General features: G+C 45.3%; 1 pseudogene; it reads right to left on the bottom strand.

Moving 5' to 3' along the window:
- Positions 1-236: 236 nt before the first annotated feature.
- On the bottom strand, positions 237-337 carry LOC116739403 (annotated as a pseudogene).
- Positions 338-11,632: the final 11,295 nt, after the last annotated feature.

Consider the following 11,632-nt stretch of genomic DNA (forward strand, 5'->3'; position numbering starts at 1 on the left):
GTTGCAGAAGTAGGCACACAGTAAAGTTTATATAAAGTTGAAAAACAGGCCAAAGTAAACAGTGTATATAGAAAAGCAATGTTACAGTAAAGGATAAATCCAAAGCTGAGGATAGCAGTTACTTCTGGGGAGTGAGTTGGAGGAGATTGGGATGGGGCGATGGAGAATTTCAATGAGAAATGCTGGTAATGTTAGGGTTTTTCTTGTTACTATTGTTCTTTTTCTTTTTTTTTTTTTTTTTAGTGGAACACTTCACAGATATGCATGTCATCCTTGTGTAGTGGCCATGCCAACCTTTGTATTGTTCCAACTTTAGTAGACTGAGGTGAGTACTTTGTTTTTTAATTGTGGCAAAATACGTATAACATAGGATTTATCATTTAACCATTTTTAAGTGTACAGCTCAGTAACATTAAGTACATTCACACTGTTGTGCAACTGTCACCACCATCCAACTCTAGAACTTTTTCATTATCCTTGTCTTAGTTAGCTTGGGCCAGTATAACAAAATTCCATAGACTGAGTGGCGTAAACAACAGACATTTATTTCTCACAGTTCTGGAGGCTGGGAAGTCCAAGGTCAAGGTGCCAGCAGATTCATTTCCCAGTGAGGACTCAATTCTAGGTTTGTAGGCAGCTGCCTTCTCCCTGTGTGCTCGTGGAGCCTTTCCTCGGTATGTGTGTGGAAAGGGACCTTTCTCTCTCTCTCCCTCTTATAAGGGCACTAATCCCATCATAAGGATCCTGCTCTCACGACCTAATCTAAACCTAATCACCTTCCAAAGATTCTATCACACTGGGGGTTAGGGCTTCAACATAAGAGTTTTGGGAGGGGCTTCCCTGGTGGCACAGTGATTAGGAATCCACCTGCCAGTGCAGGGGACATGGGTTTGAGCCCTGGTCCGGGAGGATCCCACATGCCGCGGAGCAACTAAGCCCGTGCATCACAACTACTGAGCCTGCGCTCTAGAGCCCACAAGCTACAACTACTGAGCCCGCGTGCCTAGAGCCTGTGCTCCACAACAAGAGAGGCCACCACAACGAGAAGCCCGCACACTGCAACGAGGAGTAGCCCCACTCGCCGCAACTAGAGAAAGCCCGCATGTAGCAACGAAAACCCAATGCAGCCATAAATAAATAAATTCATTTAAAAGAAAGTGTTTCAGGGCTTACCTGGTGGCGCAGTGGTTGGGAGTCCGCCTGCTGATGCAGGGGACGCGGGTTCGTGCCCCAGTCCGGGAAGATCCCACATGCCGCGGAGCGGCTGGGCCCGTGGGCCATGGCCGCTGAGCCTGCGCGTCCGGAGCCTATGCTCCACAACAGGAGAGGCCACAGCGGTGAGAGGCCCGCGTACCGCAAAAAAAAAAAAAAAAAAAAAAAAAAAGTGTTTCAGGAGGAAGTAAACATTCAGCCCAAACAATCCCAAACAGAAACTCTACACCTAATGAGTAAATAACTCTCCTCAAATCCCCATCCACCCAGCCTCTGGAAGCTACCATTCTGTTTTCCATTTCTATGAACTTGACTACTCTCGGTACCTCACATAAGTGGAATCACACCATATATGTCCTTTTGTGACTGGCTTATTTCACTGAGCACAATGTCTTCAAGTTTCATCCATATTGTGGCATGTGTCAGAATTTCCTTCTTTTTTAAGACTGAATACTATTCCATGGTATGTATCTAGCACATTGTTTTTCCATTCATCCACTGATGGACATTTGGATTGTTTCTACCTTTTGGCTATTGTGAATAATGCTGCTGTGAAAGTGGTAAAGTTTTGTTTCTTAAATTGATAACAATAATATATTATTATTTTAAACCATATATTTCCTATTTTTTTTCCTATTTTTTTAAGCTTACAACTGCATAGTATTCTTCTTCATTTTTATACTTGCTCACCGTGGCACAATCTTTATTAATTTGCATGCCAGTAACTCCAAAAAGTAATTTCACAACTTCATTTTACCATGCCAAACTCCACATTAGCCATTTCTTATCAAAACAATTGGTACATTATTAAAGTTATCTTTGTAAATATTCAAACGAACTGATCATTAACTGTAAGACCCCAATAAAAGACAATGAGCAAATAGTGAATTTTTAAATTATTATTAAAAAAGAAGGGAAGGACACTGGTGATGGTGGCATAACAGTGGGAATGTACTTGATGACACAGAACTGTACACTTTAAAATGGTTAAAATGGTAAATTTTATGTTATGTATATTTTACCACAATTTTTTTTTTTTAACCACTTTTTAGGCTCCAGATGCGCAGGCTTAGTGCATGGCTTACGGGCCCAGCCGCCCCGCGGGATGTAGGATCTTCCCGGACCGGGGCACGAACCCGTGTCCCCTGCATCGGCAGGTGGACTCCCAACCACTGCGCCACCAGGGAAGCCCTTTACCACTATTTTTTTTAAAAAAGAAGAATGGAAGGAGGGAAGGAAAGTGTCAGATCAGGCAAAGTCTTGTGACTATAGTGAGGATTTGTTTTGTTCCTGGTTTTTGGCCACACTGCATGGCTTGCGGGATCTTCCCCGACCAGGGGTTGAACCCAGGCCACCGCAGTGAGAGCCTGGAATCCTAACTACTAGGTCACCAGGGGAATCCCTTATGGTGAGTATTTGAATCTTTAACAATTTCTGTGCATTGCCTGAATTTTTATAAGAATAGATTATATAGAAGTCCAGGCAAGGAGTTACACCAAGGAAGGAGACAAAATCCTTCACTGATGGCTGGAAAAGTCAGGCCAAATGGGAGGGTGGGTAGCCTATCAGAGGCTCCCAGCTCACTGCCAGCAGCACCAGGGTTAGGACTGAGCTGCTGCCCTCTTGCCGGAGGTATGAATGAAGGAACAACTGCCAGTAGGGGATCAGCAGTAATCAGACAACAGGCATTGATTGAGCACGTGCTACAGGCAAGATCCTTCCTGGGTGCCCAGGGGATGGACAGGCAGGTGAATGAGGGGTGAGTCTACCTGACCTTCAAAAAGCTAGTTCCCAGGTGAGAAGATAAGACTGGGAAAGGTATCTGCCAGTACAAGGCGATAAGGGCCCCCTCTGCACTCTGAACACACCCATGTTATAGGCTTATCTTTGTGTGTTAGAGTTATTTATTTACAGGCCATTTTAGCAGGCAGACTGGGGACTCCTTGAGGGCATTCATTGATTCAGACATTTATTTAACTACTGTGTACCCAGGCACTAATTTGGGGCAGGTGGTATACAGTAGAGGCTTATTAAATGTACATTGCCTAGCATTCAGTAGGCACTCAAATGCTCCTAGAATTGAATAAATCATGCATGAATAAGTAACTTGCACCAGCCCTGGCACACAGTAGGTGTTCAATAAATGTTGAATTGCATAAAGGAAAGACTAGCACAGGGCCTGGCACACAGGAAGTACCCTCCTGCCCTTCTCATCTGCCTCCATCCTGAGCCTGAATCCTGGACACTGAAGCCCTGAGACCAAATTGGACATCCAGACCGTCATCATCATCCATCCATCCATTCAAAACACATTTATCAAGGATACTGTGTACCAGTCACTGGGGATACAGCAGCGACCAAGGCAAGGAAGGGTTTTTCTCTCTCATTTGCTCACATTCTAATGGAAGAGAAAGGCAATAAATAAATTAAATAAATAAGACAATAAATAAGTAAACAAATTAAAAACAACAACAAAACAGCATTAAGTGCTTATGTTGACATTAAGTATACTTAGGTGATATGAGAGACAGCAGGGAGTGGTGGGTGCGATGGATTAATCTGGGAAAGACCTCTCTGAGAAGTCTCTTTAGACTTGAGCTAAAGTCTAAAAGGGAGGAAGTGGCCAGCCATGTGAAGATCTGGGGGAAACGCAATCAGGCAGAGGGAACAGCATGTGCAGAGACACCTTGAGACAAGAGTAGACTTGGCTGTAGGAAGAACTGTGAGAAGCAAGTAAGCTAAAAGGGGTGGGATGGGGCAGAGCACGGTGCTGGAGCAATAGGAAGGCACTAGGTCAGATGAAGCTTTCTCGTACCTTTTCTCAAGGGTAGGGAGCTTGTGTTTTATTCTAACTCAGATGCAAAGCCATTGGAGGGCTTTAAGCAGGCGTGGTGGGCTGAATAATGACCCATGAAGACATCCACGTCCTAATCCCTGGAACCTGCGAATACATTACCGTGGACAACAGAAGGGGCTTTGCAGATGTGATCAAGAATCTTGAGGGACTTCCCGTGGTGGTACAGTGGTTAAGAATCCACGCTTCCACTGCAGAGGGCACAGGTTCAGTCCCTCATTGGGCAGCTAAGATCCTGCATGGCGTGTAGCAAAGTGGGGGGAGCTTGAGATGGAGAGATTATCCTGAATTGTCCTGATGAGCCTAATGTAAACACGAGGGTCCTTTTAAGAAGTAGACAGGAGGGCTCAAGAGAGGAAATATGACAACAAAAGCAGAGAGTGGACTAATACGCTTTGAAGAAGGAGGAAGGGGTCACAAGGCAAGGAGTACAGAAGCTGAAAAAGGCAAGGAAATGGACTTCTCCTCAGAGCTTCCAGAAGGAACCAGCCCTGTCATCACCTTAATCTTAGCTCCTTATGATTCATTTTGGACGTCTGACTTCCAGAAGTGTAGGAGAATACACTTGTACTGTTTTTAAGTCACCAAATTTGTGTAGTTTGTTATAGCAGCAGTGGGAAAATAATACAACCAGAGAAGGGACAGGGTCAGATTTGTTTTAGAAAGATTTTTTTTGGTTGCTGTTACAGAATGGCTTTAGAAGCAGAGACGTCAGGGAGCAGGTTACTGCAGACCTCTCGGCGAGCGATGATGGTGGCCTGGATAAGATGGAAGAGGTGGTGCTGACAAGAAGAGCTCAGATTTTAAGAAAATGTGAAGGGCTACAGTCGACTGGGTTTCCTGATGGATTAGATGTGGCGGAGAAAGGGCACAGTGAAGGGAAGCAAAGACTCAGGGATGACTCCTAGGGTGATCAGAGCCCCAATTTCCTCACCTTCTCCAGGGCCTCTGGAGAGAACCGCAGAACCACATTGCACTTGACAAGCCGTTCCTGGGATGCTGGGCATTTTTATGTGATTAGGCTAGAATAGTTCTTTGGGAAATAAATGCCCTCGGTCTAAAAGGCTTTTACAAGCTAGGGCAGGAGATTAAAGGCGGCCAGGCTGAGGAGAAATTCCAAGGTCAGGAGACAGCTGGGCATGGAGACTTTTAATCTAAACCTTAAATGTTTTTATTTTTCACTCCCTGAACCCAGGGTGTCACTTTAAATACGTATTTGGCAACATCTGCTGTTCTATTTTTCTTTTTAATTATACAAAGAGCGATCCTGGAAACAGCTCAACCCCAGGCTGGGGAGGTAAAAACATTTGGCAGCAGTTGGATGCAGAGACACCAACTAAAAATCTAGTGGACTGAAGTCCTTTTGAAGGAGCGGAGAGACTACCCTGAACTTGGTGTGGCGAGCCCTGACTCAGGGTTTCTAAAAGGAGAATGACAGTCACCAGCTTAGAACAGAAAGAGGACAGATGGGCACGTCTGCAAGATAAAAATATCACTAGCACCAGCATTGCTCCAGTACCTTGAGTTTATTCCCAGGCCTCTGTCCTCTTCTTCCCTTTCATCCTCTGAGCAGAAAACAGCTAACTAGATGATTCATTCACATTTACAGGGTACTGCCTACTATGTGGCAGGCACCAGGTTCAACTGTTTCTCTGTGTTGTCTTGTTTTATGCAGTCAGCTATTCTGTGAGTAGATACTCATAGATATCATTATCCCCATTTTCTAGATGGGGGATCTGAGGCTTAGAGAGATTAAATATAACTCTAGCTCCCCAGTGTTGGGCCTGGGCTTGTTTGCCCTCAAATCCATTCCTTGCCCTTCCTCTGTTTAGCTCTGTATCACAGGAAGGCCAACCTCTGCAGGCTGACAAATCAACTGACTTCCTGTATAGATTGACCAATGGGAGTCAGTGATAGGAGCCTGGTGGGCGGGAGGAAGGGAGAAGCCTGGGTATTTCTCCCTCTCTCTGCCTCAGGTAATATTTCCAGTAGCAGCTACATTTCCTATGTCTCCACCTCCCATCAGACAGGCCCACTGTGGGTCCACCTTCTGTCTGGTGACCTCAGTCCTTCCTGGGTACCAGAAACACCACCTCCTCCTTTGGTCCCTCCAATCCCAGGGGTGGTACTGGCCTTCCTGCTGTCGCTAATCTGTAGGTTCTTTACCCTCCCTCCCCTGTTTGCGTGCTTCCATGGTTCTTCCATTACCTAGGAAGCAATTCTTTGCATAAATTCCCCTATTCTAGTATCTGTTTTTCCTGGTTGGATTCTCACTGATTTTCTGCCTTTCGTGAATACTCACAGATTAGTCAATTCATCAGGTTCAGAATGAAACAATTCCCTCTCCTTGAGCACAGCACATCCCACAAAAAGGAAAATAGTAACCACCATTTATTGAGCATTGTTCCCAGTGCCAGACAACTGTTCTTTTGTGGAACACTCATAGCAGTCCTTTCTGCCAAACCCCATTAATTACTATTCCCATTTGACAGGTGGGGCTCACAGAGGTTGGGTTGCTTGCCCAAAGTGGTACAGTTATAAACTGACAAAGCTGGGATTCGAGGAGCTCCCAGCTCCAAAAATCTGCTTGTCTTTTTCTAATCTCTGCTGACATCTTGAACACACTTGCAACTCCCTGATAAACCTATTAGAACTCAAGTCCCTTGGCTGACTGAAGATCCCACCTCAACTTACTCTAGGGTAAGTATATGAGCTTCCTAGGGCTGCTGTAACAAAGTACCACAAACTGGGTGGCCAAGAACACCAGAAATTTATTGTCTCATGCTTTGGGAGACCAGAAGTCTGAAATCAAGGTATCAGCAGGGCTGTGGTCCCTCTGAAGGCTCCATGGAAAGTTCTGACCCAGGCCTCTCTCCCAGCTTCTGGAAGCCTCAGGCACTCCTTGGCTTGTGGATGGCCATCTTCTCCCTGTGTCTCTTCATATCATCTTCTCTCTGGGCCTGCCTGTGTGTCCAAATCTCCCCTTTTTATAAGCACACTAGTCATATTGGATTAGGGCTCACTGTAATGAAGTAATTTTAACTTGGTTACCTCTCTAAAGACCCTGTTTCCAAATAAGATCACGCTCCGAGGTACTGGGAGGGACACAATTTAACTAATAACAGTCCTTCTTGACCCAGGTGCTCAGTCTCTACAGTGTGACCTAGTTGGTCCTATTTTTTTTTTTTCTTGGCGGCTCTGCGCAGCTTGCGGGATCTTAGTTCCCTGACCAGGGACTGAACCCAGGCCCACGGCAGTGAAAGCACAGAGTCCTAACCACTGGACTGCCAGGGAATTCCCGGACATGTTTTTCTAATGGAGGATGCTAGATTTCCAGGAAGACCCCACCCCTTTAAGAGGTGCAATGATTCCCAAGTCATGTATGTATTCCAAAATGTATCCCAACATTTTACCCCAAAATATAGAGAGAGATGTAAAGTACCTAGTATAGCCAAACCAATTTTGAAAAAGGAGGACAAAGTTGAAAGACTTAACCTACTTGACTTCAACACATTTTAAAGCTAGAGTAATCAAGAAAGTATATATTGGTATATTAGCAAATAGAGCAATGGAATAGAATAGAGAATCCAGAAACAGACCCTCACGTATTGTCACTTGATTTTTGACAGAATGATCCAAACATTTCAATGGGGAAATTTTACTCCACTCAAAAATCAGTTTGAGATGGATCGTAAACATAAACATACAAGCAAAAACTCTAAAGCTTTACACTTTTTAAAACTTTTAAAAAATTATTTATTTATTTGGCTGTGCTGGGTCTTAGTTGCAGCATGCATGCATGTGGGATCTAGGGCATGCGGGATCTAGTTCCCTGACTAGGGATTGATCCCGGGCCCCCTGCATTGGGATTGCAGAGTCTTAACTGCTGGACCACCAGGGAGGTCCCTCTAAAGCTTTTTAAAAATCTACATTTAAAAATTTTATAACATAGGTGAATATCTCCCTGACCTTGGGGTTGGCAAAGATTTCTTAGCCAGGACAGAAAAAGCACTAACCATAAAAGGCATGAGCACAAACGCACAGTCCCAGCAACGGCTTCTGACCAGGGAGAAGAGTGAGCCCTAAAAGCCCAGGGCCTGGGGAGCAGGGAGGCAGGGCAGGGGTTCCCCTGGACATGGTCTCTGAGCTTCAGGCACAGAGAATCATTTTGAAATCAACACAAACCCTAATTCTGAATCTTGTAACCAGTCCCCTGCTTCCATCACCCAATTCTTTGACTCTGAAAGCCCCTGGATCACTTACTAATGCTGCCTTCCAGATGTCCTGTGGAGGTGGCAACAGGGCTGGGCAGCAGAGGGATTTCACACATTTGACACATAGAAGGAGTCACAGGGAGGCCTGTACCAGCTCCATAGAAGGAGAACTTTTGAACTCTTAGAAATAACTGGTACAGAAGGAGGGCACTTCCCATCACCAGAGGTATACAAGCACTGGTCTATAAAGGCACGAGCTCAAGAAATGATGGCTCTGGACTTCCCTGGTGGCACAGTAGTTAAGAATCCGCCTGCCAATGCAGGGGACACGGGTTCGAACCCTGGTCCGCGAAGATCCCACATGCCACAGAGCAACTAAGCCCGTGCGCCACAACTACTGAGCCTGCGCTCTAGAGCCCGCGAGCCACAACTACTTGAGCCCACGCACCACATCTACTGAAGCCCCCGTGCTCCACAACAAGAGAAGCCACCACAGTGAGAAGTCCACGCACTGCAACGAAGAGTAGCCCCCGCTCGCCACAACTAGAGAAAGCCCACGCGCAGCAACGAAGACCCAACACAGCCAAAAATAATAAATAAATATAAATAAATGAGACGATGGCTCTTTTATTATTATTAATTTAGGGGTTTCAAACCTAGAGCAATCAGAGGGTAAGGCAGAGATGGGGGAAGGAAATAGAGGCAAGCAACCATGATGGGCTCTGACAGAATGCTCTCTTTTCAAACTGAAAGTGGGGAATTCGTTGAGACCATTTTGGGCAGGAACAGGCAAGGGATTTCCTCTTCAGCTGGGCATCAGATTTACCCCTCCTAAAATCTGCCTCGGGAAGGTGACGGGGTGTCCAGACTCTGGGTGTCCAGGGTCCATGAATAGGTATTTGTAATGTCTTTATTTTTGCTAAGGGTATTGGTTGCTCAGAGAGGTTAAGTAGTTTGCCCAAGGTCACACTGCAACTGAGTGGCCAAGGGAACAGCCAACCTTAACCACTGCAGAAGACTAAAAGTACTTAAAAACTAAAGCTCATCTAGTTTGGTGCTTCTCAAACTTTACCCAAAAAACTTGCTAAAGCTAAACTGTTTTGGTGGGTTTTAGTAACTTGCATTTAAAAAAATACCTCTGGAGATTCTGATGCAGGGGTAGGAGTGACTTTGGTGGTAGTTGAGCCCCAGACTCTAGAGACCCACCAACTGGGTTTAATGTCCTGTACTACTACTTACTGGCTCTCTGTGCATTTTTCTCATCTGCAAAATGGTGATATACACCTGAAGCTAACACAATATTGTAAATCGAATACACTTCAATTTTTTCAAATGGTGATATTAATACAACAGGTTGTTGTAAGGAATTCTCGAGTTCAATATAATATATTCAATACAATAAAATAATAATAAACAACAAAATAATTTAACATATTTAATACAAGATAATATAGATATATTAACATAACAATGTATTTAATAAATGTATCAATTGTTCTATTGTATTAATATATTTATTTATAATAAGTATATAAATTATTTACTAATAAAGAACTTGGAATAGTGCCTGTCATTCATAAGTACTACTTAAGTGCTAAATCTTTTTTTTACCCCATGTGATAGGGAGCTTGCTACCTCCCAAGGCAGCTCCTGCCATCTTTGGTCAGCCCCAGGCTGTGCCCACTGGCCACAGTGGTGAAGCAGTTTGCAGCAGTCCCTTCAGCTGGATCTCTATACCCTCATACACAGAGTTGATTGAAAAATTCGATTTGGCTTTTTCAAATACAAACCCCAAAAGGCTGAGAGCACACACCCTCTAGCCACTAAGGGGACCCATACATGGTGCTTGGAGGCACTGCCGGGATGGGTAGCTGGGGTTCCAAGGCTCATTCTCCACTGGTTTGTTTGGTGTTCTTTGGGAAGGTGCTTTCTCTCTGGGGCCTCAGTTTCTGTTAAGTAGGGGCTAGGAATGGGGTAGGTGTATCTCACGGCCACGACTAGCTCTAACAATAGTGGGGGAAAGTTATTAACCACTGGCCCTTCTGGGCTCTAGGACCCTAGAGCAGGAAACAGGAGTTGCCCAGATGCTCACCCCTCTCCCAAGCCACCAACCCAAGTCTTGATAGTATTTTTGTTTTTCTTTTCTTTTGCTCTGGGCACATGGTAGGACTGAAACCGCACAGAATTAGCAGAGTGGGAGGGGCATGATGTAGGATCTTGAGAAAGGAAACCTGGCCCCATCTCCACCCCAAAGCCCCCTGCTGAGCTGCCACTCCCACCTCTTTTGTTCCTCCTTAATCAGCAAATCTTTCCTCCCAGCTTCCAGGCTCTTCCCTTCCAGACCTGCTAGCCTCCCTCAGGCCCCATAGGCCCTCAAAACGTTGTGTGTACCCAATTCTGAGTTGGGGGGCTCTTAGAACCAAGGACATTTCATTATCTTTTTCATTGAACCTGTTCCTATTGGGAATCTCCGGTGCGCCATATCCTGTGAGAGGCCCTGGGTGATAAGGAAGTAATTTCAACAGAGGGGAACTTTGCTCTCAGACACTCATCTCCTGAGGGAGCCGGGGGGAGGAGAGTACAGACAAACAGGTCAGTACATAAATTAAGTGATTTCAGATACTGTAGTGATCAGAACTATAAGGGAAATAAAACAGGGCGAGGGGACAGAACATGAAACGGGGGCAACTTTAAACAGAGAAGGAAGGTCTCTCTTTGGAGGTGATATTTGAGCTGAGACACAGATGGTAAGTGAAAGAGGTAACAAGTACAAAGGCCACCAAAGAAACAAGCCCAATGGGGTGAGATTTAAAATTCCAAGTTTCCCGGTCTCATAAAAACAAAGGTCTCTGGGAGAATCCCGGAGACTTTTGGGAGGAGGGGGCCTTCAGTTTTAGCCCATAATGTGGGTGAGTGGAGGGGCGCCCTCTAGTGGTGACAAGAGTTAAATTTCACATAGCTGACCTGGAATGCCGCATGCTTGTGACTTGACTCTGGGCTAATTATGAGTTTCACTCATTCCTTTCTCTCCCGCACCTATTCATTCAACAGATATTTACTGAGCAGTGTGCCAAGCAATAACTCTAGATGCTGGGGGTAGAGTTGTGAAACCGACAGTGAAGGTCCCTGCCCTCCTGGAGTCGATACCCTAGGGAACAGTTCTTAGCTCACTACTCTACCCCCACTGCCCCTCTGCCCTCCAGTATTCTGCAGCTTAACTGGCCTCCTAATGATCCAACGGGCAGATATCGTTGCTTCAGCGTCTTTGCATCTGCTGTTCCCTTCCACCCCTGGAAAGCAGGTCCCTGCTTCTTTGCACTGCTAGGTTCGGATCTCAGCTCAAAAGTGACCA

Source organism: Phocoena sinus, chromosome 14 (assembly GCF_008692025.1).
Source record: "Phocoena sinus isolate mPhoSin1 chromosome 14, mPhoSin1.pri, whole genome shotgun sequence".
Taxonomy (NCBI): Eukaryota; Metazoa; Chordata; class Mammalia; order Artiodactyla; family Phocoenidae; genus Phocoena; species Phocoena sinus.